Consider the following 23,300-nt stretch of genomic DNA (forward strand, 5'->3'; position numbering starts at 1 on the left):
CGCTAACACCGAGGGACAGAGCTGTACGGCATCAGATGAACTAAATATTGACGTGGTCGCAGAAGCCATACATGCTTCAACTCGATACGTCGCGGAGTCGGTAGATATCGCGGCGGCACAAGGGATTGACGTCCTGCCGAGTAGATCCAGAGGCGCGAAGTTTGTTTATCCGGACAAGGAACTACATCGGACCCCATCGAAATTCGCAGATTGGCCAAAGCACGAGGCCGAGATAATACCGGACCCAGAATGTGTGGCTTTCCCGAACAACGTAACGGGCGAAGTAGACGACCCTCCTATGGCTGCGCCAAGCGAGCGCAGGCAGTCGCTCGTTCTTAGGGCTTCACAATTGTTGGGCCGCAAGCAGAGCGAGCAGTCCGTGCATTGGGAGCCCGTATTTTCCTCGAAATCCAAGCATGCACCGAGTTCGAAGGCAAAAAGTAAGCAAGAGCCACCTGCACCAAGCTTGCGTACTGACACGGCGGTCCATGGTAGGCCCATCAGAGGCCGTAACATTGCGGATACTACCGACGTTTCCAGTGCGGACACCTCAGAAAATGTTCTGGAAGGAACCTCGTGCCTCTACAGAGTGGAGTCTACGCTAGACATCGATAGCTGCATCGCTAAACGTTCTGTCTCGCGTTCTCGCCGACGAAACGAAGAACCGTCATCCCCGCACAAGGACAGATTCACAGGATCCGGGATAAACCTCCTAACGAGGTCCTCCTTAACTGCGGCCACTGACGTCATCGTGACCGCGACTCCGCGCAGGTACTGGATTTTGTTCATGTTTTGCGTGACATCCATGATTAACGCTTTTCAATGGATACAGTACTCGATCATCGCTAGTGTGCTCACGCACCACTACGGAGTCAGCGAGATTGCGATTTCATGGACCTCCATGTTGTACCTGATCGGTTACATGACTCTGGCCTTCCCGTCGGCTTGGATCCTGGACAACATGGGCCTTCGAGACACTGTCCTCATCGGCGCGGCTGGCACAGCCATTGGTGCCTGCATTAAGACGTACGCCGTGCGTCCCGGGCAGTTCACCATCGTTCTCATCGGGCAGGCGTTCCCGGCGTTCGCCCAAGCCTTCATCTTGGGCGTGCCACCTCGCCTCGCTTCAGCCTGGTTCAAGTACGAAGAGGTCTCGACAGCCTGCTCGCTCGGCGTTCTCGGAAACAATCTCGGCATCGCCCTCGGATTCGTCATCCCGCCGAACGTCGTGGACGCCCACAACGCGACCGCGGCCTTGCTGTACTTGTGCACAGCGGTGACGATCGTGAGCTGCGCATGCCTGTTTGTCCTAATGGTGTCTTTCCAGGACCAGCCCCTGCACCCGCCTAGTTTCTCCGAGATGCTCCGCCGCGCCACTTCGACCAAGGAGTCCTTCGGCAAGACATTCACAACCTTGCTCAAAGACAGAAACTTCTTGCTTCTTCTCGGCTCCTACGGCCTTAACACGGGCGCGTTCTACTCAATATCGACACTGTTGAATCCTGTCATCCTAGTCTACTTTCCCGGCGAGGAGCCGTTTGCGGGCTGGTTGGGGCTGGCCCTCATCGTGGCTGGCCTCATCGGATCCTGGCTCTGCGGTGCAGCGCTGGACAAAACCGGCAAGTACAAGGAGGTCACGCTCGGTACCTACTTGCTTGCAACCGTGGGACTCTTTGCCTACACGTTCCTCCTGTCAGCCAGATCGCACGCCCTGTCGCTAGTGGCCTGCATCTTCCTGGGGTTCTTCATGACGGGCTACTTACCGATAGGACTGCAGCTAGCAGCCGAAATCACGTATCCGCTGCCAGAGGGAATGTCCTCGAACATGATGAACGTGTCGGCGCAGGCGGTGGGCTTCCTCATGATTTTGCTGTCCGGATACCTGCAAGACACTTTCGGCGATATCACCGCGAACCTTTGCCTGGTGGCCGCGCTTCTGGTGGGTTCCATCATGACAACCTGCATCAAGGCGGACCTCAAGAGGCAGCAAGCCATCAAACGCGAGTCAATCAGGCGCTCTTCGAGCACGGCAAGCTCGAAAGTGAGTCGCCATTAAGATGCGCCTGCAGAGGACGCTGCAGCTTTTCCCTCACACCACCGCCTCGAGTAGCCTTCTCCACAGGAAGAACTGCTCATTTTACATTCAAGGGACGTGAGGGTAGTCAAGTGAGAAGGATCTGCGGTGCCCAAAACAATGTATAAACATTGTGTATAAATTGCATTTATGATATCCTGTGCTGCGTCTTGTATCCTATGCTGGTCTTTCTTCAAATCGGTCGATCACTTTCTAATCTGCGCAGTTCAAGTCCAGGGCTTTCCAGAAGTTTTATTCTCACGGCTCAAATTTTCTCGTAGCCTCACCACCGCCGAGCGACAAGCAACATTTTCAATTAAAATTTCATTCCGATGTTGGATACGTCTTTTTTAAGGCAACCCTTACGGGAGCGCAGATACTGTTTCTTGCTTTTTTCTTTGTATTAGGGGCGAGTTACGTTTAGATTGTCCGTAATCGTTCTCTTTAGTTTTCCGCTGTGGTTTGAACATGGTGCAACCAAAATATGTGGGCTGTTTTAGGGCGTGTCTTCCAGTTTCGTGGTCTGTGTAGAGCAGAATTGGTACCACCGTCCCCTCGCTTTCCATTCTCGCGCGTAGCAGCAGCACGCCCTTTCTACTCAGCCACTTGCCCGGTATAGTTGAAACCCACCAGTATAAGTACAAGCTTAATTCTCGACGCGTAGGTGGTTCATTTATCATTCAATGCCATGGCAAGCCTTAAGGTAATTTACCAGACGAGGAAAGGAATGACGCAAAGAGGAAGGGAACATGACCATGATGTTAGACGAACACTATACTTTCATCAGAGTTACTGGATGTATACCAGTTGCGAAACTCCCCATAGGCCCCATGTATCAAAAGCCGATCTTCGGTTGCCCCTCTGCGCCGGGACAAGAACGGGGCAAGTTGATTAGCCTGTCGTCTGTCGGCAGAAAGTTGAAGTAGTACTCATGTGCTTGCGGCTGCTGCCGTAAGTCATAAAAAAAGCCGCGAAAACACAAGTAAATTTCACCTAATTAATGTCTTCTAATTTAAAAAGCAAGGTTTATTTTACAAAAAATTTGAATAATAATAGTTTAGCGAAGTTCAGTTTTTGTCCCCTAGGGGCGCGCCAGTACGCTGGCCCCTCAGCTTCAACGGGGAAGGGGGGCCTGCGCCGCCCGGACCGGATTCTGAAGCGGAGTTTCACAACTGGTATGTACTGAAGAACTCTGACTTTCATCGGATTATTAGTGGCATATAGCCTCTTGGGATATCGGCCAGGAATCGGGAACATTCAAATGCGACACTGTGCCCGCTTCACAATACTGCTAATTTGAAACGTAATAGGGATAGAATAGCGCGCGGCGCTATTCTATGCTGAACGTTTTGGTACGTGAGTAGAACAAAGGCAGACCAGCCGCGCGAACTGTTGTTCTTGGGAAGATGTGGCTTTTGCTAGTTTGCCAGCTGAAGCAGTTTGCGCCATAAGACTAAACCAAAGCGAAGGAAGCGACGCAAGTACGGTCTAGCAGCTAACAAACCCGTCCAAGTAATTCGCGCAAAGAAAGCGACAAAAAACTCTGGTTGATTCTTTTTTCATGGGAATAGGTAGAACACAACAGGGAAATGTACAGCGAAATCTGCAGCTGAGCACGATATGCGGGTCGGCGGCTGCCTTGTGGAGGTGCTTGGCGAGCGACGTCGTGCTGGCGGGTCGCTCCGGCAAAGGTGTACTGGTGTCATTTCTGTGACGGATATGACTTCAGGGAAATCTTGGTGTATCCCGGCACAAAACACTTTCGTGTTAAAATGTAAAACGCGGCAACGAACAACAACAATTATTATTATAATTCTTTATTCGGAAGGGGAGACTCAGGGTCTAGTCAGGGATGGGGAAGGCGGTAAAGAAGGTGAGAGCGTCTACATTCTCTTATGTATCCCCGTGGTACAAGCGAAAGTCCATAGGGACATAACAGTCTCTCTTGGATGAGCCCGGCCCAGAGGAGGCGATGCCCACTCCTGGAGGGTCTTGATGTACGGCGGAAGATGGGCTCTTCTCTCCGCCGCGAGCCCCGAGCACTCCCACAGCATGTGCTAAATATAAGGTACTCTTTAGTACTAAAGGTTGCTTCCCCGCAAGAAGACCCTTTTGTGTAGGGGTGCGCCCTTTGCAGGCCGCTTGCTTCGTTGTACTGGCGTCACTTCCGTGACGGATATGACGTAAGCGAAATCTTCCTGAATCCCGGAATAAAACACTTTCGTGTTAAAAAGACAGCGGAGACAGAGACGCAAATGCCAGCATATCAAGTAGTCCGCTAGTATCTAAAATTTTGCATAGGAGAGGGCGCGGTTGTTCACTCGCAGAAATCGTTTATTTACCCGTTATAGCGTCCGCCATGCTCTGTAATAGACGACTACCACGACAACGGCGTTCTTCCCACAACGGGGCAATTAAGGCTATCTACTTAAAAATAAAAGCAGTTCTACTAAGCGTGAAAGCTGTCACGTGTGGTGCAGTGACTCGAGGGGCTGTGGCGCCCTCTCTTGAGTAGTTTCGGTACATGCCTGGCGTTGATACCGCAAGTAGTCAACAGAGGGCGCCGCATCCCCTAAAGAGACACGATATTCAGTTTTTAATAATTTTGGGTACTTAATGCGTTATTTCATGATATTTTTCTTATTTTATATTAATCATCGTCATCATCATCACCATCACCATCACCAGCCTATCTACGACCCCTGCAGGGCAAAGGCCCCTCCCATGGATCTCCAATTATCCCATTCCTGTGCTAACTGTGACTAATTTGTCCCTGCAAACTTCTTGATCTCATCCGCCCATCTAACTTTCTGCCGCCCCCTGCCACGCTTGTCTTCTCTAGGTATCCACTCTGCTCAGGGTGTCTAGCAAATTGCCTAATTCAATTTCCCTGACTTTTCCAGGTTTTCCATGACCATTTTAGTCGAAATTCCCTGACCTATACAACAGCCGCCATTCTGTGGAAATGGTCCGTGAAGCATATAAAAAGCATAGAGAAAACACATTCTATTGTAGCGAAAAACACATTTGTTGCAAGTGCCCTAATTCTCAAAATGCACTTTAATTGACTTCAGTTTGTTCGTTCAGCTTGAGGTTTGCTTGCCTTCAGTTACAGCTTCAGAGAGTTTATTTCATCTTGCTGAATAGAAGCTTCAAGTTGTGCTTCAGCGAGCACCTTTTTCTTTTTTTATTGTCCTGGCTCGACATGCAACGTGAACCGCACGGTGTGTTTTTGCACGCGATTCGGGCGCGTCGGCGTAGCGCGTGCAATTTTTTGACGCCCGCGTCGACGATTCGCGCACGCGGCAGCTCCTGCCTCGCTCAGAAAATGACGCGCGTAGAGCGCGGCAGTAGGAGGAGCCTGACGACCTGCGCCAATGGGGAGCTGCGCACCTCATGGCAGCAGTTTCGAAGCGCTCGAGACAGCCGGCTGGCTCCGCCAGAGATGTTTAGGCTTACCACCCCGGGAGGTATTGCATGGGCGCTTTCACTAGCGGCGCGGATGACGCTTTATAGTGCCGGTTTCGCACAGATTATAAGCTCCTTTGCCACACAAGCAACTTCATGCGTGCCTTGTGCGGCATTTTAGAGAGCGCTTCGAAGCGGTCGCTCGAACTTCGCGGTCGCAGCCGCCGCCGTGTTGCCGCCGCTGGCAGCACCGCGCGCAGCGTGCAGGTGGTTCCGCGGCAGCGTCAGCGCCTGTGACGTGAGCGGCGCATTTTCGCGAGCAGAAAATGCCGCATGCGGTTCATGCTAAACCATATCATGTTCCTTTTTGATAATGTAATTCTGGATCCTGATGTCCCAAGAAAGAAGTTCTTTCAAGATTACCTCCTGAAAAGCACTGCCTTTTAAAATTCGTTGAAAAAAAAAGCGCGTTGTGCATGTGATTTGGGCACCACACACATCGTCCCTCAGGGCAAGTCAACCTAAGCCAGCTGCGAGCTGCGTGAACCGCACGGCGAGTTTCTGCACGCGATTCGTGTGCGGTATTTTCACGGCCGCGTCGACGATTTCGTACCTGCGGCGGCTCCTTTCCTGCACAAGGAAGTGCGTTTGTGCCGTGAGCATTTTAAAGAGGGGTAAAAGCGGCCGTTGGAGCTACCGCACCACTACAACCTTCTAAAGCACTATAGCACCACTCCGTGGCCAGTGCTGTCGCCATGTTGCCGGCGCCTGTCGCTCGGCACGCACGGTGCGGGTGGTTTCCGCGGCGGTGCACGGTGCGTTTTCGCTTGCAGAAGAACCAAAAAACGTTTTATGCGGTTCACGCTTTCATCGCACGCGAGCGTGTTGTGTTCGGTAACTTCTTGGAGGCCTCCAACACTGGTTTCCCCTATTCTAAAACAGTGTGGGCAGGCCCCGAAGTGGTTTTCCCTGACTGGTACTCCTTGATTGAAAAATTCCCTGACATTTTCCTGAGTTTTCCCGGTGGCGCAAAATTCCCTGACTTTTCCCTGTTTTCCAGGTTTTCCCTGTCACTAGACACCCTGCTGCTACCCTTAATGACTAACGGTTATCTTGCCTTCGCATTACATGCCCTGCCCTCGTCCATTTCTTCTTCCTAATTTCTACTTATATGTCCTTAAATGAGCCATGAAGAGAAAATACAACTTCATTTAATTTGAAAGAACTAGGATTCAGTATCTCACTCAGCGCCATTAGAGCCACAAAAGATGTTTTTTAACGGAAAAAAAGCAAGAAGTATTTAAAAACTTTCAAATTTTGCGCCACAGTGACGTGTTATGAGCAAGAATGACGTCATACGGACCAACAATAAAGCATAATTTTCAGTGCGTTAACTGCACGTTAGCATTCAAGTGATGCGGTCAAATGGAACTAGAGGCCCCATTACAGACGTCCAGTCATGTGTCGTCGCGACAGCTCAGTTAGGCGGCCGCCAATCGCACAAACAAGGTTCCGTGACGTCATAGAAAAGTTGCGGGAAATTGGCTAGGGGGTCGCCTTGGCTTCACACGTTTTCTTTAATATCTCCGTTATTTGTTCAAAGATTTCGATGATATTGGCATCATTGTTATCGGGCCTAAGCAGTCTTTCTAATAAACTCAACTTGTATTTTGTCTTTATGGCTCCTTTAACAGGCGTTTGTTCCCTGACCCACTCCGCTTTCTTCTTGTCCCTTAACGTTACCCCTATCATCTTCCGCTCCATTTCCCGCTGAGCCATTCTCAAATAAAGTTGAATTTTATATTACCCTGTACTTATTTCGGGCCTAACAACGGCAGCCTCCGTGGCAAAGGTGCAGCGCAAAGATCGCCCCCAACACTTGGCCTATGGGGAAGGTGTGTCTCTGTGGCGCAATGGGATGGACATCGTCTTCGTAACGCGAGGGACCCCAGGCTCGATCCTGACCAGGGGAAGCGGTGATCTGGTCGAAGCCTCTGTTTGGGTGCGTGACGCCGCGTTAGGCGTAACGCGTTAGCTACGACGACAAGTCGGGCTCCCAAAGTGCTCCGCAATTGAAAGAAGGGCAATTGAAAGAAGGGACGTAAGCGCCGCGCCTGCGCACTGCATTTAGTTCTCGTTTGTCGGTGCTCGTACGCTGCTCGGAACGCACTGTCACCGGCCGTGGCTAGAACTCACGCCACCACGCCTAAGCGCTACTTGAACAGGAACTGATGACTGCGGCAACATTCCGTCACCTATGTATAAAAACCATTAGCAGTGGCTTAGCTCGGCTATGCCAGGATATGCGTAACGTGAGCTAAGGTTCAGCCAAGTATTCTTAGATTTCTAGCGTGTCTAGGATTAGCTTATTATGCTTACTGCGGCTTCAATGACACACACACATGGTATGTATATTTATCAAGCGGCTCCGGCGCAGCGTCACCAATCGACCCAGAGCCAAGCTGGTTCCACAGGCGCACGCCGGCGTTGCTGCGACGCACGAGCTATCGGTTGCACATCCGGCCACCCCTCGCATGATCATCAAGTGGTCCGCGGGGCCACCACGTACGGAACGGAGGTCGGCGAAGACGCTGTGCGCGTGGGGTGTGTGAGACGCCGGATAGCGAGGAAACGCTCTTTGCGCCGTGTGACGTCACTGCTCCACTCGCATGCGCAGCACGGCTCTCCAGGAGCCACGCGAAGCTGCTCAACTTCGGCCAGAGTAGCTCACGCTACAAAAGTGGTCAGAATTCAGGCTTGACTCTCCAAAGCCAACTGAAGGTCGACATTATGAACAGAAACAAACTGTGGCCTAATTAGTAATTGCGCCCAATAAAAATATTACATTACGATTACTATACTCCCTAATACGAAATTTGTGCGAAGCGCGAGCTTCAGTCTTCTCCGTCACGGCGCAAACCTGCTGCGTCTCAGGAAGTCATCGCGTGATCAGCGAACGCACGGCGGCGCGCGCTATTCTGCCGTTACCTCGCAGCGCTTCGCTACCGCCGAGCATGTTGTCGCAGATTGTGTTTGAACCTGCCACGCCAATTTGACGTGGTTCGGATGAGCCGCGAATGTAGGAAGTGCTCTGGCAAAAGTGTGAGGATGAGGCAGTGAGACACACTCAGCTGTGGTGGCGCGCTGGGAGATTACGCCTTAGCAGCGCGTGCTGCCCTCCCGTCACACTTTCGCCAGACGCCGCATCTCCGTTTTCTCTTTCTGCCTGGGGAGGCTCATTCGCTCTCTCGATTACGCGGACACCGCTGCCTTCGCCGCCGCCGCCGCCGCGAAACCCCTGTACCGGGCGCCTAAGTGCTGCTCACTTAAAATCACGTTTTAAATGCAGAGCATTTCTTTAACTAACGATGTCACCCGTTCTAGGCGTCCGTAGAAGTCCGCATCGCTCGCAGGTGCGCCCTCTCGGCGCGATCGTGGCGTGATAAAGGCGGGTGTCGGAGAGGAGGGAACGCACTTATCGCCGCGCCCTCTCGTCAGCCCCGCTCCTCCTCGCCTACTCTCCGCTCGCATCGCGCGCTCTCTCCGCGGTCGGTTCGCGCCCAACAGGTCGGGGCGCGCGCGTCGCGGGATCAACAACATCTGTGGTGTGATCGTGACGTCAGCATCGCGCGGGCGTGGAGCGATCGTGGCGTGATAAAGGCGGGTGTCGGCGAGGCTGGAACGCACTCATCGCCGCGCTCTCTCGTCAGCAGTTGCCACAAGTGCAACAACTTTAACGTAACGCAAACTACTTAACGTCGTGCGCCCCCGGAAATGCTCTGCATTTGATCGTGCCCCTCGCGAGGGGGATGTTTCTTTAAACTTTTTAGTGGACTCAGTAGCACTCCTCAACCACTTTCGAGCCATACAGGCATAGTAGATGTCCGCTGTCTATCCAATTTTTCGGGAGTTTCAAAACTCACGCAATGTGACCAACGTAGCTCTAAGCGCACATACAGTATTTTTCCGATCCTAAGCACCGCCAGATTCTACAACCCCTCCTCTTATTTCAGGCTTCGAAATTGTAAAAAGAAACTTGCATGCGAATCTCACCACCCCTTTTAAAACCACCGATCGAAAGGCGGATTTGAGACGCGTGGAAGCGGGCATGAGCTGACGTTGTGGCCAAGTAATTTATGAAGCTTTCAATTACAAGCCACTTATCCGAATAGAGGAAGACCTGCTGGGGGATACTGAGAGCGGCGGTCCAAGCGGCACAAATAACTCAAATGGTGTAGTGAGAATCACTGGGTATCAAATGTAAGTGGTGATCCAGTGTCCGCACCTATTTTCCTTTTGAATGTTTGGCAAACGAATCATTATTTCTTGCGCCCGTTTCGTCGAGATAGGGCCGCCAAAAGATGTGGCGTGGGGGTGTAACAGATTTTTTTGCATCTAAGCACCCCCTTACTTTGTTCGTCGCGACCGTGGAAAAAGGGGGGTGCTTAGAATCAAGTAAATACGGTACTCCCTGGTGCTGGAAACAGAGACCAATGCCACAGACTGTGCTGATGTCTGTGATGTGAACTCAAGGGGCAAATGCTATTCTTTACCGTCTACAATAACCTGCAAAATAAAAAAAAAACAGGCATCGATGCCTTCGTACATACGCACTTTGAATGACTGAGACAAAAATGGCAGCATCTCCACTCTGTGGATGGTGGCGAGGGTATGGAGTACGGGGACTCGAAATGACATCCAAGTTGCGCCCCGAGTGGCATCCGATTTGCGCCCCGACCGTCATTCGATTTTAGGCGTGAGTTGCACCTTCATTATTCCCTAAATAAAACTGCAAGTCACGGCTTAAATCGAATTTCGCTTGATTTTCGCTTGATGGTGGTGTGCGCACGGATGGAGGCGGACGGACATTGGGAGGTCCTAAGGTACTCCGCACCGTTACACACGGTCGTAGCCCAATGGGAAAGACGGCTGGCACTAAATCTCTCTGTTCTACCAGACACAGGCTCGAATCCTGCCGGTGCCTGTGTGATTTTTTGCTATAGTAAATGCTATGCGCACGGACGCGGACGGACATTGTGCGGTCCTAATGTACTCCGCACCTAAAACAAGACACGCCAGTAATTGTGCTCACGGATAACTGCAATGACTGGTTCCTTACTCTTGTCTTGGGCAACTTTGGACTCGCGTGCCGCAAGATCAGAAGCAACCAGCCCCACGGTACAAACTTTATTTAGATTTGGTCTTGGCCACAATGGGATTGTCACTACAACTCCTCTAAAGCAATAAAGGATTGCATATCTCCCACCCGGTCTACGCATTTCGCCACAACTTCGTCGGACCTTCAGACATCCACACCTTCAGACATCCACAACCAATTGTTCTTACTGGCGTAAAATACTGCCGCTGTACGTTAACATTGATATCTGTATTTGTATTCTTTGTGGTCCGCACACATTTTTCGTGTGGTCTAGACACTTTTCACAAAGACTACGCTTGAGTTTTAGTGGACGTCACAGCCTCCTCTCCTTCCACGCCACCTAACTGCTAAACAAGCAACTATCATATTGCCGCGAACCATGCATTTGCTTTGTTTGTTTAAGCTTTTGCCGACCGGCTGCGCGCGGCTGTGTTATCTGTGTTATCCGTGGGCCAAGTGAAGCACGCGTTCCATTCTTTATGCCGCACCTGTTATCTCCTTTGATAGGAAGATTGTATAGAACTGATGTCACCAGACTTGAATAATCTTCTTTGACCTACAGTGTTCTGGAGGCAGTTCGAGAAACAGTTCGGCAGTTCGGCGGTTCGAGAAACACTCGCGTTGAGAGATAAATGCCCGCAGAGCAGACTACGCGGTATTCGATTCGCTGACGCTCGCCTGCGCACGTCACTTTGTTGACTGCTGCTTCGCCGCCTGTGTATTCTTTAAGTTGTTAGGAAGCACAAGTTCGTTCCAATAAACTTGTTTTTCCTTCAAGATAGCTGCGTTGCCTTTGTCTACGTGACAACACCAAGATCGAACGACAGCAACTGCTAAGAAGCGTAACAGCGACTTTTGTGCCCGTCCTAACGACACGTGTTGCCTTGTCAAATACAAGCTTTCAGAGTGGATTAAACATGCCGCGGCCCTGCGAAAATATTCAGTTTTCTTTTTTTTTTGCGCATATACAGTACGGTTTATCCGGCGGAAGCAGTTCTTCCTAGGGCGGAGAACGTATCGACAAGCGAAGAGAATTCACTAATGATCTCACCCCGGCAACTGGAAGCCGGGCATACAAGTCCCTCTTAACGGCTCGTGCTATATACGGTTACGCTAGTCACACGCGCACAGTAATGCGCCGTGCCCTTTGACCTTTAGCTGGAGAGACGACACACACCGCACGGCCGGGTATCGTGCAATCCAGTCCAGCAGACGTGATCCGCATCGCACGCAGTGTTGCGCGCGTGGGCGAAGAACCTGCGACGGCATGCTTAAACGACGCGCGCTGTAATACGTTATCCGCGGGGCAAAACCGCGCCCACGATCACTTCTCTCTCGTTGCGTTTGCGCGAAAGTACCGCATATAGATGATGCCGTGCTGTGCTGAAATAAGCTGTGCGGGGAATCGCGCGCGCTGGTGTCGCAAGGTCAATGCATCTTTGGCGTGTTCCCCTCGTGAGTCAGAACCTGCCACCGGAATACATGATCGATATGGGTCGATAGCCGCCGCGGCGTGTTGCGAAGACGTCTGCGGGAAAGAAAAGGGGGCGTTCTTATTTATTTTCGACTTCAAGCAGTCACAGGCGAACTTAAAACTGTTTGCACAATACGTCGTTACACCGGTGAAGTGGATTTAATTTTGTGATCTCTGAAAGATAAAACACGCGGGAAGTATACTGACTGGTAAGCATACTGGCTTGCCCGTGGTGGGACGAGGAAAGTTGACCCCCCATGAACTACGGACAGAGACCCCACAACACTTCCGACAAACGTTTTCACTCTTTCGTTCGCCTCCAGAACTATTGCGAAATCTGTCCGTAACCATTGTGTAACCACTGCGTAACCACTGCGTGAGTTGCTCGTCGCAGCAGAACTCTGCGCATTAAGTTTCTGCTTTGCTTTGTGGGGTTTTTTCTGGAGTGGCTATCGAATACGTTTGTTGCTGCAACAGAAAGGAAGGGGATAATAGTGGCTACATTGGTGTAATGACGTAATTAGAGCGCTGAAAGAACGCCAAGACTCGGGAAAGAGAGAAAATTCTTTCGAGCAGGTTTCCAAGTTGTCTGATGGGCATAGAGCAGTAATTTTTGGCTGAGGTGCATTGCGACCCCCTATTCTAATTCCTGGATGTGTTCCTTGAGTACATTCTGAAAGCATTTAGTATTTAGAAAAAAAATTGAAAGACGTGTTGCGGGGTACATTAGAGTCCTGTTGAAGTTTAAAGACGTCAAGCAATGAAAAAAGTTTAGAAACGTTCTTGGCAAAGATGGGAGGACATAACACATAAAAATAACCTGATCAGCACTGCAGGCAGAAGGACAATTTTAGCGGCAATGGGAATGCCATCGAAACCTCAGCTACGGAGCCCCATTTAATGAGGCCTGTAGTCACTGTAAATTATTCTCCCATTGTTTCTCCATATTGAAGCAAGGTATAACATCTATACGTACGCAATATATCTTGCACGAAAGGTAAGGTTTGACCAAATCTCGTCTGGGAAGGTAGAAGATTCATAGCTAGAAAGGTGGGATCGCTGACCAAAATGTTTGTTCAGAAAAGACATTTTAGCTTCCATTGGAAGCCTTGTAGCCGAAATGCTACCAACATACAGAAACTGCACTCACAACATCCATGTTCACACCCTTAACGAAACTCACCTGCCCTTTGCGAATCTACACGTTTCAGCCTTATCAGTGTGCAACATATAACGTCCACTCTTATCATCGTAGTCAATTTGGGACATCTACGCTAATCATGCACCATTTTCAGTTTCCGAACGGGACAGTAACTTCTTTAGCCTCAACAGACAGTGTAGTTTCATGGTTATTTTACATCAAGAGGCCGCCGCCCAGTAACCGACACGACAGGTGTGGTATCGTGTGGTGTAGTGTCGGCAACCAACACGTGTTACGAGGTCCAGGAATTTCGCTATGGGAACAACTCCGCCTGCTTTCTAAAGTATTTTTTGTTCGTGTGCGTTGACATACTCCGTATGAATTGCATCCCTCCCCCCACCCATGTACGCCCATTCGGGGCCTCTAGGTTATTATGTAAAATAATGAGCAAGTATGTGCTCGATTTTGTTTCCAGGCTGAGTATAACGGCGCGTGCTCGCGCATCGGGAGTCTCTGGTGATTTGATTTGGCGCGCATTCGCTTTTAAGACGTTCATTCGCGCACAAAGCCGTCGTTACGTTCGTGCTAACATATATTTCTGCAAACATAGTCACAAAGCCCATTGCTTCATCTGGAGAGATAAGAGCCTCCCGAGAGTCGGCACATCGCGTAAAATGCGCTGGACAACGTTCTCACCTTGTAAGGTGGACATTTAGGTGTGTGAGGAAAATAACACAGCGTGATAATCGACGCATCATTTCTGAAATGTCGGAGAACGTGCGCTTGTGATAAAACGCCGCACTAATCTCGCTGCATAGTGGAGTGCGGCCCTTGAAGCACGAGGAAAATGGTAGTGTGTTTCCGACATAGATAGGACACTCTCAATAAAGCCTAGCGCATAATACGACATCAGCGGATCGTCCCACGTTTTCACGCCTTGGCAAGGCCACTCTGCGTCTTATTCCTATTTATTTATTCCTCCAATTTTCTTCCTCTATTTGGTCTGCTGCGACTTCGTGCGCGCGGCGTGTTGATACACCTCCGGGGAAACGCCACGTGCTTCTAGGATGACACCAATCCCCGTTCAGGCCATCTGTGTACACGAGCGAGAACCGCTTATCTCAAACTCAAAGGAACACGCAGAAATACCGCGAAGAAGATAGATTGCGTTCCGACGTGCCGCACTTCACACTTCGAGCTCGAGTTAAATGCTTGACCCGCGGTGAGCAATTCAGGCTGCGACCTTGGAAAAGATGCAGATACAAGACGCCTACGTCGACGCTGTTTTCACCTGGAAAGCATCGCTCGCCGAATGTGTCATTCCCTTCGAAACCCCGTTCGTGAGGTCGCAGTTATTTTTTGTCACGCATACCAAAGTAAAAAAAATATCCCGATAATCTCTATTAACGTGAAACCTGGGGAAGGGCGAAGCATGCTGTGTTAGTGTATTCAAAGATTGTAAGTCTCTCTCTTGCCACATGGCACGCGCTGATTGGGCGTTGGACAAGCGCCGGGGGGGGGGGGGGGGGGAGGGGGGGGGGGGGCGAGCAATGGCGCGCTTGCTGAGCTGGTGGCGGTCTCTCTTGCGCTGAACAGGATTTAAGAAATTAAAGAGAGACCGACTGGCCGTAAGTTGCCTTCATGTCACACGCTGAAGCATGCCAAGAAGTATGCTTTGCAGAGGAAAACCTGGCGTTTGAAACCAAATTTGAGACGGAATTCACAAATTCCTGTTATTATTGTAATTAAATCCTGATTACCTCTGTATTTTAAATTAGGTTAAATCACGTTAGTTTATTTTGAACCGGTTTTATCCATTCTGCACTTGTTTTATGACAATCGTCTCGCAACTTGATTTACCGTGACGACATGGGACGACGACAGGAGACGACGACAGTCCGGGCCCCTAGAATGCTTCGCCCCTAAAACGATTGCCTCAGCTTGCACGTGGTGAAAGGCGGGAGAAACAGCAGAGCTGGCAGCCCTTCTCCCTTCGTCGGGGACCCGGCTGTTGCATCTCAGGTGTATTTCCGAACTTGCCGCTGAAATTTCTCCATCGCTGGCAGCCCGGGATCATTCTAAAAAGTCCGCAGGTTTCCCATCTCTCCCAGAGTGGACCGCGTTAGCTCGCGCTAGAAACCGCGGCAAGCGGCTTCGCGAACTCGGCGTCTGTAGCGTGAACTCGGCGTCTGTGCTCCCCACTTTAGGCGCGAACGCACGTGAACTGGCGAGTAGAAGAGCACTCGAGAGATCACGCCGCGAACGCTGAAAAGAGCGTTCTAGAAGGTCGAGCTCTTCGACGCCGGGTGCTCCTCACGAGACGCACGCTCACGTGCGCTCGGTATTTTGTAGCGTGAGGTACACTGGCCGAGGTTGAGCAGTTTCGCGTGGCTCCTGGAGAGCCGTGCTGCGCACGCGCGAGGAGCAGTGACGTCTCACGGCACACAGCTGGCGCGCCTGAGCCACCGCCGCCGCGACTGGACTGGATTGGATTGGATTGGATTGGAAATCGTTTTAGCATAGCAGCAGTAAGCATGATAATCAGCTAATCCTAGACAACCCGGAAACCTAAGAATAACCAGCTGAACATTACCTCACACTACGTATATCCTGGCATAGCCGAGCTCATTTTTTTCTTGGAATTTTTTTTCTTATAATGCTAAACGGCGGCAGTAAACGCTTAAACAGGTCTGCGGTTTAAAAGGAAACGTAACGTATGCTTCTATGATTACGTGCGGACTTAACCTCGCAAGGGCGCGGCAGCAATTTCCTCCGTTAGACTCCTGAACAAACCTCCGCCGTATGCCAGCTGCACGGGACATCGCCGCATAAGTCGATGAACCGTGCGTGTGATCCCTACAAAGAACACCAAATGACGAGAAGGAGGACGTATATCATCCAGGAAAGCGCGTGCTCGCTGCATATATTTCCGGTAACGGGATCTTCCCACTCGCCGCTATACGCCGGGGAGGATGTTCTGCAACCACTATACAAGGTTATGTAACGGACGACGAACCAAACGACGCTGCAGCCGCGCAAATCGGTACGTCGTGACTGGGGGAGACGACGACTTTAGCGCTGCGGTTGTTTGCGAGGCACACCTACGAATGACCGCACGCCACGAAAGACGACGTTGTGCTAAGCCTAAATGCGATCTCGGAAATCCCCCCCCCCCCCCCCCTCCCCCCGAGATTCAGGATGTAACCGCAGGGTGCTGCGTTCCGACCCCGCTTTCGGGAATGCTTATTTTGCGCGCGAAAACACCGCGTCGGTGAAAATTGCCGCCCGCATCCCGCACTTGCTGAGGTCGGTCATGCGCGCAAAGCGTGGGAGAGTTAGACCTCGGCCCGTGGCCCTGTTCAGTTACGGCATAGCGGAAACGTACCCTCGAAGCAGTTCAACGAATCACCATGAGCTACACCAGAGTCCTTCAATGCTTGCTACACTGAGGTAACTGTTGCGTTGCATGGTGATTCCTCTTGCGTTGGCGGCAGACCTGCTCATACTGTCACCAGAAGAATAAGAGGAGGTGGGCTGCTTTTCTGATGGAGGCGAAAAGCAAAAACGCCCGTGTGTACGAGATTTCGGCGCACGTTAAAGATCCCCAGGTGGTCAAAATTAATCCGGAGTCCTCCCCTACGGCGCGCCTCATCGCCTGCGTTGCGTCGGCGCGTTAAACCCTACAATCAATCAATTAAGAGGAGGTGGGCTGGGTACAATTAAACGTGGATATAACAAAGTTGACACAAATTCGCAATTTTTTGTTACATCCAGGTTTTCGTTACATGCAGGTTTCGAATTAAGGCTTGCGTAAATGAAGCAGAAACGAAACCAGACTGCTAGACATCAGTGACGGTTAACTGACCATTGAAGGGTTGATTTCACACTGAAAAACGGCGATTTCCGCATGTTTTCCCACGAGCTTAGTCACTACACGGCAGTCCGAAGGAGCAAGGTAACCCTACCCCCTTATCCACAAACGTAACTCAAGTATCCCTTTAGCATTTAGACACTTTTCGGTGCCTTAACACGTTTCAAAGACGAAACGTATGCTGAAAGGGCGCCTTTTGGCGAACTTTAGGTTCTTTTACGCATTCAGTATTGCGAGGTCGATACTTTACCGGTTGAGACACGTCATAGCGTACGCTCGTCTAAGGTGATGTCCAAGGATTATCACTTCCAAAAAAATGTAAGAAGATTACACTTATAGCAACAATGATGGAGTAAATGTCGTTGCGGAAGTGAAGAAGAGGCAAATCGGCTGAAATCGTGATGGTCGTGAGGATTGCGTATACAGCTTCGCTCCCTTCAAGCCTTACGCGTGAGTGGGAGCTTCCATCAGTGTTCTGCCTTACTTTTATTTTCTACGTTTTTGGGCCTGCGTCGGAAGGTTCAGGGCCTCGACAAGCGCAGTACGTGCCTCACATAAGACGCCCAGTTTCTATGGTGGTGACTGCATGATATAGGGCTGGAAAACGCTCAGCGAATAAACGATTCAGCTCGTCCCAGCGCTCGTCCTGGCTCTCCTCTAGTTTGCCCTTTGTCTGTGCGTGCTGCGAAAAGCCATGAATCACTACCAACTCTCCCAGTTGTCCATTCTGTTGCATCAGACGCTAGAAAACGCAGAGTGTAGTATTGGGAGACTTGGTGATGCATCTTAACAATACTGCGCACCCGAAACAAAGACTTAAGCTGAGGCACACAGGACGAGCGCTGACTTCCAACCAAACTTTTATTACAAAAACATGTCATATTATTAACACGCATGCACACACCTACGATAAAACTTACCCGATAAAATTACTTATCGCGAAGTAGTAGTAGTAATAACTTTATTTTGCCCAAAGGTTGTGGTGATTGCACCACTGAGCTGTTCACTCAGTCATCTAGACAGCGGGACTCTCAGTGTTTTGGGAGCTCGGTGTCTTCAGCCAACTGGGCAAAGGCTTCTTGCACGTGGGGAGCTGGGGTAGAGATGGCAGCCTCCCACTCTGGTAAGGATGATATGTTATGAAGGATGGGATGATTTCTTCTACGTGATGCGGGTATTAATGGACATGACCAAATGATGTGGTGAAGTGATGCTCGTTCCACAGAACAGAATGGGCAAGCGTCCTTATATTGATTGATTGTAGGGTATAACGCGCCGACGCAATGCAGGCGATGAGGCGCGGTAGTGGAGGGCTCCGGATTAATTTTGACCACCTGGGGATCTTTAACGTGCGCCGAAATCTCGTACGCACGGGCGTTTTTGCTTTTCGCCTCCATCATAAAAGCGGCCGCCGCGGCCGGGAATCGAACCCGCGACCTCCTTTTTTTCCCCAGGATATATGATGGGCATGAGATGTGGAGTAGGGAATGGTAATGTTTGAAGCTGCCTGAGAAGGGCTGCATGCCTTCGACTGAGCGATGGATGCGGTTGTGGAAAAACCGATCGCGAATATTTTATCGTAGGTGTGCGTATGCGTGCTTATAAATACATGTTTCTGTAATAAAAGTTCAGTTGTAAGTCAGCGCTCGTCCTGAGTGCGCCAGCTTGAGTATTTGTTTCTGGTGCGCTGTATTGTTAAGATAGGGAACGCACTTACGTGGCCGGTATAGACAACCGTCCACGCACATGGAAATTAAATTATGGTGCTTCGGGCATATAACGAAATCTACCTCGGTAGGATTTAGTCCAAGTTTGTCTTCATTGAGAAACCATGATATCCATTACTTATTTTGCCTTTGTTGTATTTATCAATCTATTTTCTTTGCGGAAACCGCTAGCCCTTTTTCGAACCAGCCGTTATCGCCGTTGATGATATCGTCGCAATAATCGAGTAATCTACTTCCTTCGGCGCGGATAAAATTACTCCAAGAGGGTTTAACAAACACCAAATTCACATGCGGTCAATTTATGTTTCACATTTTAGCCCGATCTGTATGTTGAGACGAAAATCGCACAGGCCGTCCTGCATTTAAAGCCGCGAAACGGAATTCGCCCGAAAGAATTGCGGTGGCTCAGTGGCTAAGGCGTTGTGATGTGGAGCCCAAGGACGCGAGTTGTATTCCCTACTGTGGGGTAGCCGTTTTCCTGACGGAGGACAATATTTTAAATGCCCGTGTGTAGAAATTTTGGCGAACGAAAAAGATCCATAGGTGGTCTGAAATAATCCGGAACCGCTCCTTTACTGCGCGTCTCACACCTGAAGCGTAGCTTTATCTCATTAAACCCCGAATTCACTCCCACAGAAACATCATTGTCTTCTCCATCCAAACATGACAAAAAAATTCAGGCCAATCCACCATGTAAATGTGGTTGGAAAGCAAAGCTGTAAATGGCACCCACAACGATTACCCATGAGGCGTCACTTAAATTCCCTAATGTCGCTATACAAATTGTGAAGCCAGAGAGAAGCGAAATGCACTTAATCACACCCGTTGTTCCTTTAAAGAGATTCTTGGTGAGTATTAAATCAATGCAGGATGTATGAACGGTGGTTCGTTGAGTTGTATTGGCGTAGCACATGAGTGGAAACTCTTTTTTTACAAAATTAAAGGAAGCTCAAACCCGGTGTTAGTCGATCTCATTCTCCGTTTCTGCCACCGCGGAGGGAAGCGACGAGATCGACGGTATAGAAGGAAGGAGGAGCAGGATGAGGAGGAAGAAATACCTCTATTCAGATTTCTGTACGGCCCAGAGTGCGGCCCAGGGAAGTAGTTCCTTCTCCACTGGAGCCCATATGCAGTGCGCGCCACCTGTCCACCAGCTGAAGCTGGGTAGGCGGAGAGGGGCTGGACAGCAGCATCTCCCACTTCTTTTTTTGGGTAGTTGACGTAAAGAGAGGAGGGTGCTCAGGGCTAAAGTAGCACACCCCGCTTATGTGGCGGAGTGCTCCTACTTCTGAGCAAAATTTGATTTGATTGATTGATTGTGGGGTTTAACGCGCCGACGCAACGCAGGCGATGAGGCGCGCCGTAGTGGAGGGCTCCGGATTAATTTTGACCACCTGGGGATCTTTATCGTGCGCCGAAATCTCGTACACACGGGCGTGTTTGCTTTTCGCCTCCATCAGAAAAGCGGCCGCCGCGGCCGGGAATCGAACCCACGACCTCGTGCTCAGCAGCGCAACGCCTTAGCCACTGAGCCACCGCGGCGGGTAGCAAAATTTACATTCAGCGTCGTAGCGATTCGGGTGCATTAAGGGAAGACACGTCGGATGTGTGAAGGACCCGGATTGTATGAGCCGTAGGGTAGTTTGCTGTTATCATGAAAGGTCAGGGTAAGGCGAAGGTAGGGGCTGTCTCAGAAGGCGATAATGCTGGGTTATCTCCCTGAACGTGACAAGCGGGTGACTGTCCTCGTGCAGCTCCATAGCCGACGAGGGGGGGGGGGGGGGGGTAAAAGCGCAGGCTTGTTAGTGGGTGTGTTCGGTGCCCTCCATTGAAGCGTGAGCGGGTGTCCAGATGAGCTGAATGGAACGGTTTGGAGAGTGTTTTTCTAGCACACGCAGTGCAGGTCGGGGCACCCAACCCGACTGGTAATTTTGGTATGCTTTGGGAAGCTGTGACTGCCTTCCGAACGCCTGGTTGAGTGAGAGCCAAGGCGATGGCTGCCTCTTCTGCTGCCGTCATGTCTTGAGTCTTGAGTGAGGCACACGCAAGGAGGTTAGTTCTGGAGGTAGCCACGATGATGGCGTACTGCTGCTCTCGATGTTGGGAGGCGTCTGTGTAGACGATTTCATGATCCCCACCGAGGATGTGGTCGAGCGCTTGAGCCCGTCCTTGTCGGCGACCCCCGTCGTGTGAGGGGTTCGTATTTTTAAGCAAAGGGAGAATATTTAGTTCTTGTCGCCAAGAGTCCGGGAGTACATCAAGTGGAGTTACATTCTGTGCTGGCCATCAAGGAGTATTTGAATGTGTCCCTTGATGTGTCGTTTGGTGTGAGGGCGGATGACAAGGAGCTGTGATTTCTTGCGAGGAGGTCACAGGCTTTAACACATTGGCGTACTAGAAGTGAGATGACATGCGTTGGTGTGAGCGTCATTTAATTTTGTAATTTCTAGCACACCCGCAAGGCGCGCGCAGGGCCGCTAGACGTGCCGTGGGCGGAGCGCACAGCAGCGCGAGAGGTCGCGTGACGCTATCACGAGGCAGTCAGCGAGAATGCAGGGGGTAAACTCGTATATGTGCTCGGTGAGTACACCACCTGCCTTCCCCGTCTCCGCGTGGGCTGGTAGCTAAATCGGTAAGACAACGGGCTGTTACTTTGGTTTTCTATTAGTTCCAGGTTCGATTCCTGGCGGCGCCAGGAAATTCTTTTATTCATTCGCGGGAGTTTTCTGTTGACACCAACGGTCGCGAAAGAACCATTGCGGGGTACAGGTAAAAAGCTTTGCTTTAAAAATCATGCACTCCTCCGTCTAACGATGGCGATGGTTGAACGCGAAGCATTCTCGTAACGGTTTCTTTGGTTGTCGTTTGAGTTGGGACTGAATTTTAGCCATGAAAAAATGGAGCGATGGGATAGACGCCGGCTTCATAACGCGAGAGCACCCAGGTTCGATTCCAGCCACTGAAGCATTTTTTTTCTTTCACTTCACCCGCGATCATTCATCATCATCGTCAGAGAAATCTAGCTTTTCTGCATGGCGTTTTCGCGTTACAGACGCCATTAGTAATAACACTACAGCTTCGCGTTAAAAATTCTTTAGGGCACTTAAGTCTTGTTATGCGGACTGAAGGCGAATGCCTGGCGATAGTGATGATGATTTTTGGATTTTAATGGCGCAAGGAAGCGCAAAGAGCGCCAAACAAAAGTGATTTCATGACAGCGACGTGAAAGCAAAAGTTGAAAATTTCAGTAAAAATAAACAAAGTAAAATACCAGCTAATGAAGATGACTGGTGTAAAGGGTCAGGTTGTCATGATGCATAAGAGATGAGATGTAAAAAATTGACATCGGTGAGGAACTTAAAAACATGCTTGGTGGAAAACATGGGCTCGTCTCCTAAAAAAAAGATGGGTGAAACGGGACGTGTTGTCTGTATAGTTGTGGGAAGTGTTTGCGTCGTGTTGTGTCATGTGCCTTGCATTGGATGAGTACGTGTATTATGGATAGGCCCTCTCCACACCCGCTGCACATGGGTCTTGGAGATCCAGTGAGCAGGTGCGAGTGTGTTGCATGTGTGTGGCCTATCCGTAGTCTTGCCAAGGTTGTGTGAATCAGTTGTGTATCGTCCCAAGTGTGGCTTTATTACATGTAGTTTGTTGTCTGTCTGTTCACTCCAGTGTGTTTGCCATGTTTTACGTAGGTGTTGTCTGATGAGTGGCTTGAGGTCAGTGTAGGGTACTGTTGCTATGTCTAGGGTGTTTCTGAGTGCAGCAGCAGCGGCCATTTCATCAGCCAACTCATTGCCAGCGACCCCAGCGTGGCCTGGTACCCAGCAGACGATCACATTCAGACCTGACGCATACGCTGACATCAAACATTTAAAAACGAGATTGACAACGTAATTTTCGCAAGACCTTTGTGATGATAATGTGCTAAGTGAATCTGTGAAAATGATGGACTTAGCAATGTTATGTTCGATAATGTGACTTAAAAGAAGAAATATACCATATACTTCCGCCGTAAAGATGCTGGAATTCACATTCATTGTTCTGCAAGCATTGAAGATGGGTCCGTGTGCAGCACAACACACCGCAGTGGATGTTTTGGATGCATCACTAAAAAATTCTGCCAACCCATATTTCGCCTTGAGATTCATGAAATGCTGCAAAATGGCAGTTGTGGGCACAGTGTTTTTCTTAAATTGCATAAACGACAAATCACACAATACAGGACGAAGATGCCATGGGGCTATAGAATCAATGAGAGATGTTTGGAAAATGTCTAAAAACGAGACAGAAAGTTCAGAAGCCTCCTCCCTCGCCCTGAGTGAGAAAGGTGCAGAAATAGATGGACGATTTAAAAACAGTTGGGATGTCGATATATCGTTCATTATAGATTTAATGGGATGGTGAGATATTGATGAAACTTTAAAAGCATATAGTAAATCGA

General features: G+C 50.1%; 1 protein-coding gene and 1 pseudogene across 1 annotated transcript in view; both read left to right on the forward strand.

The window, feature by feature from the left end:
- LOC144150271 (uncharacterized) overlaps positions 1-23,300 on the forward strand; it is a 139,297-nt gene that overhangs the window by 37,909 nt on the left and 78,088 nt on the right. The window lies entirely within an intron of this gene.
- Positions 902-23,300, forward strand: part of LOC144148466 (choline/ethanolamine transporter flvcr2b pseudogene) — a 33,112-nt pseudogene continuing 10,713 nt past the window's right edge.

Source organism: Haemaphysalis longicornis, unplaced genomic scaffold (genome assembly GCF_048455015.1).
Source record: "Haemaphysalis longicornis isolate Haplotype H1 unplaced genomic scaffold, Haemaphysalis longicornis Haplotype H1 scaffold_8, whole genome shotgun sequence".
Taxonomy (NCBI): Eukaryota; Metazoa; Arthropoda; class Arachnida; order Ixodida; family Ixodidae; genus Haemaphysalis; species Haemaphysalis longicornis.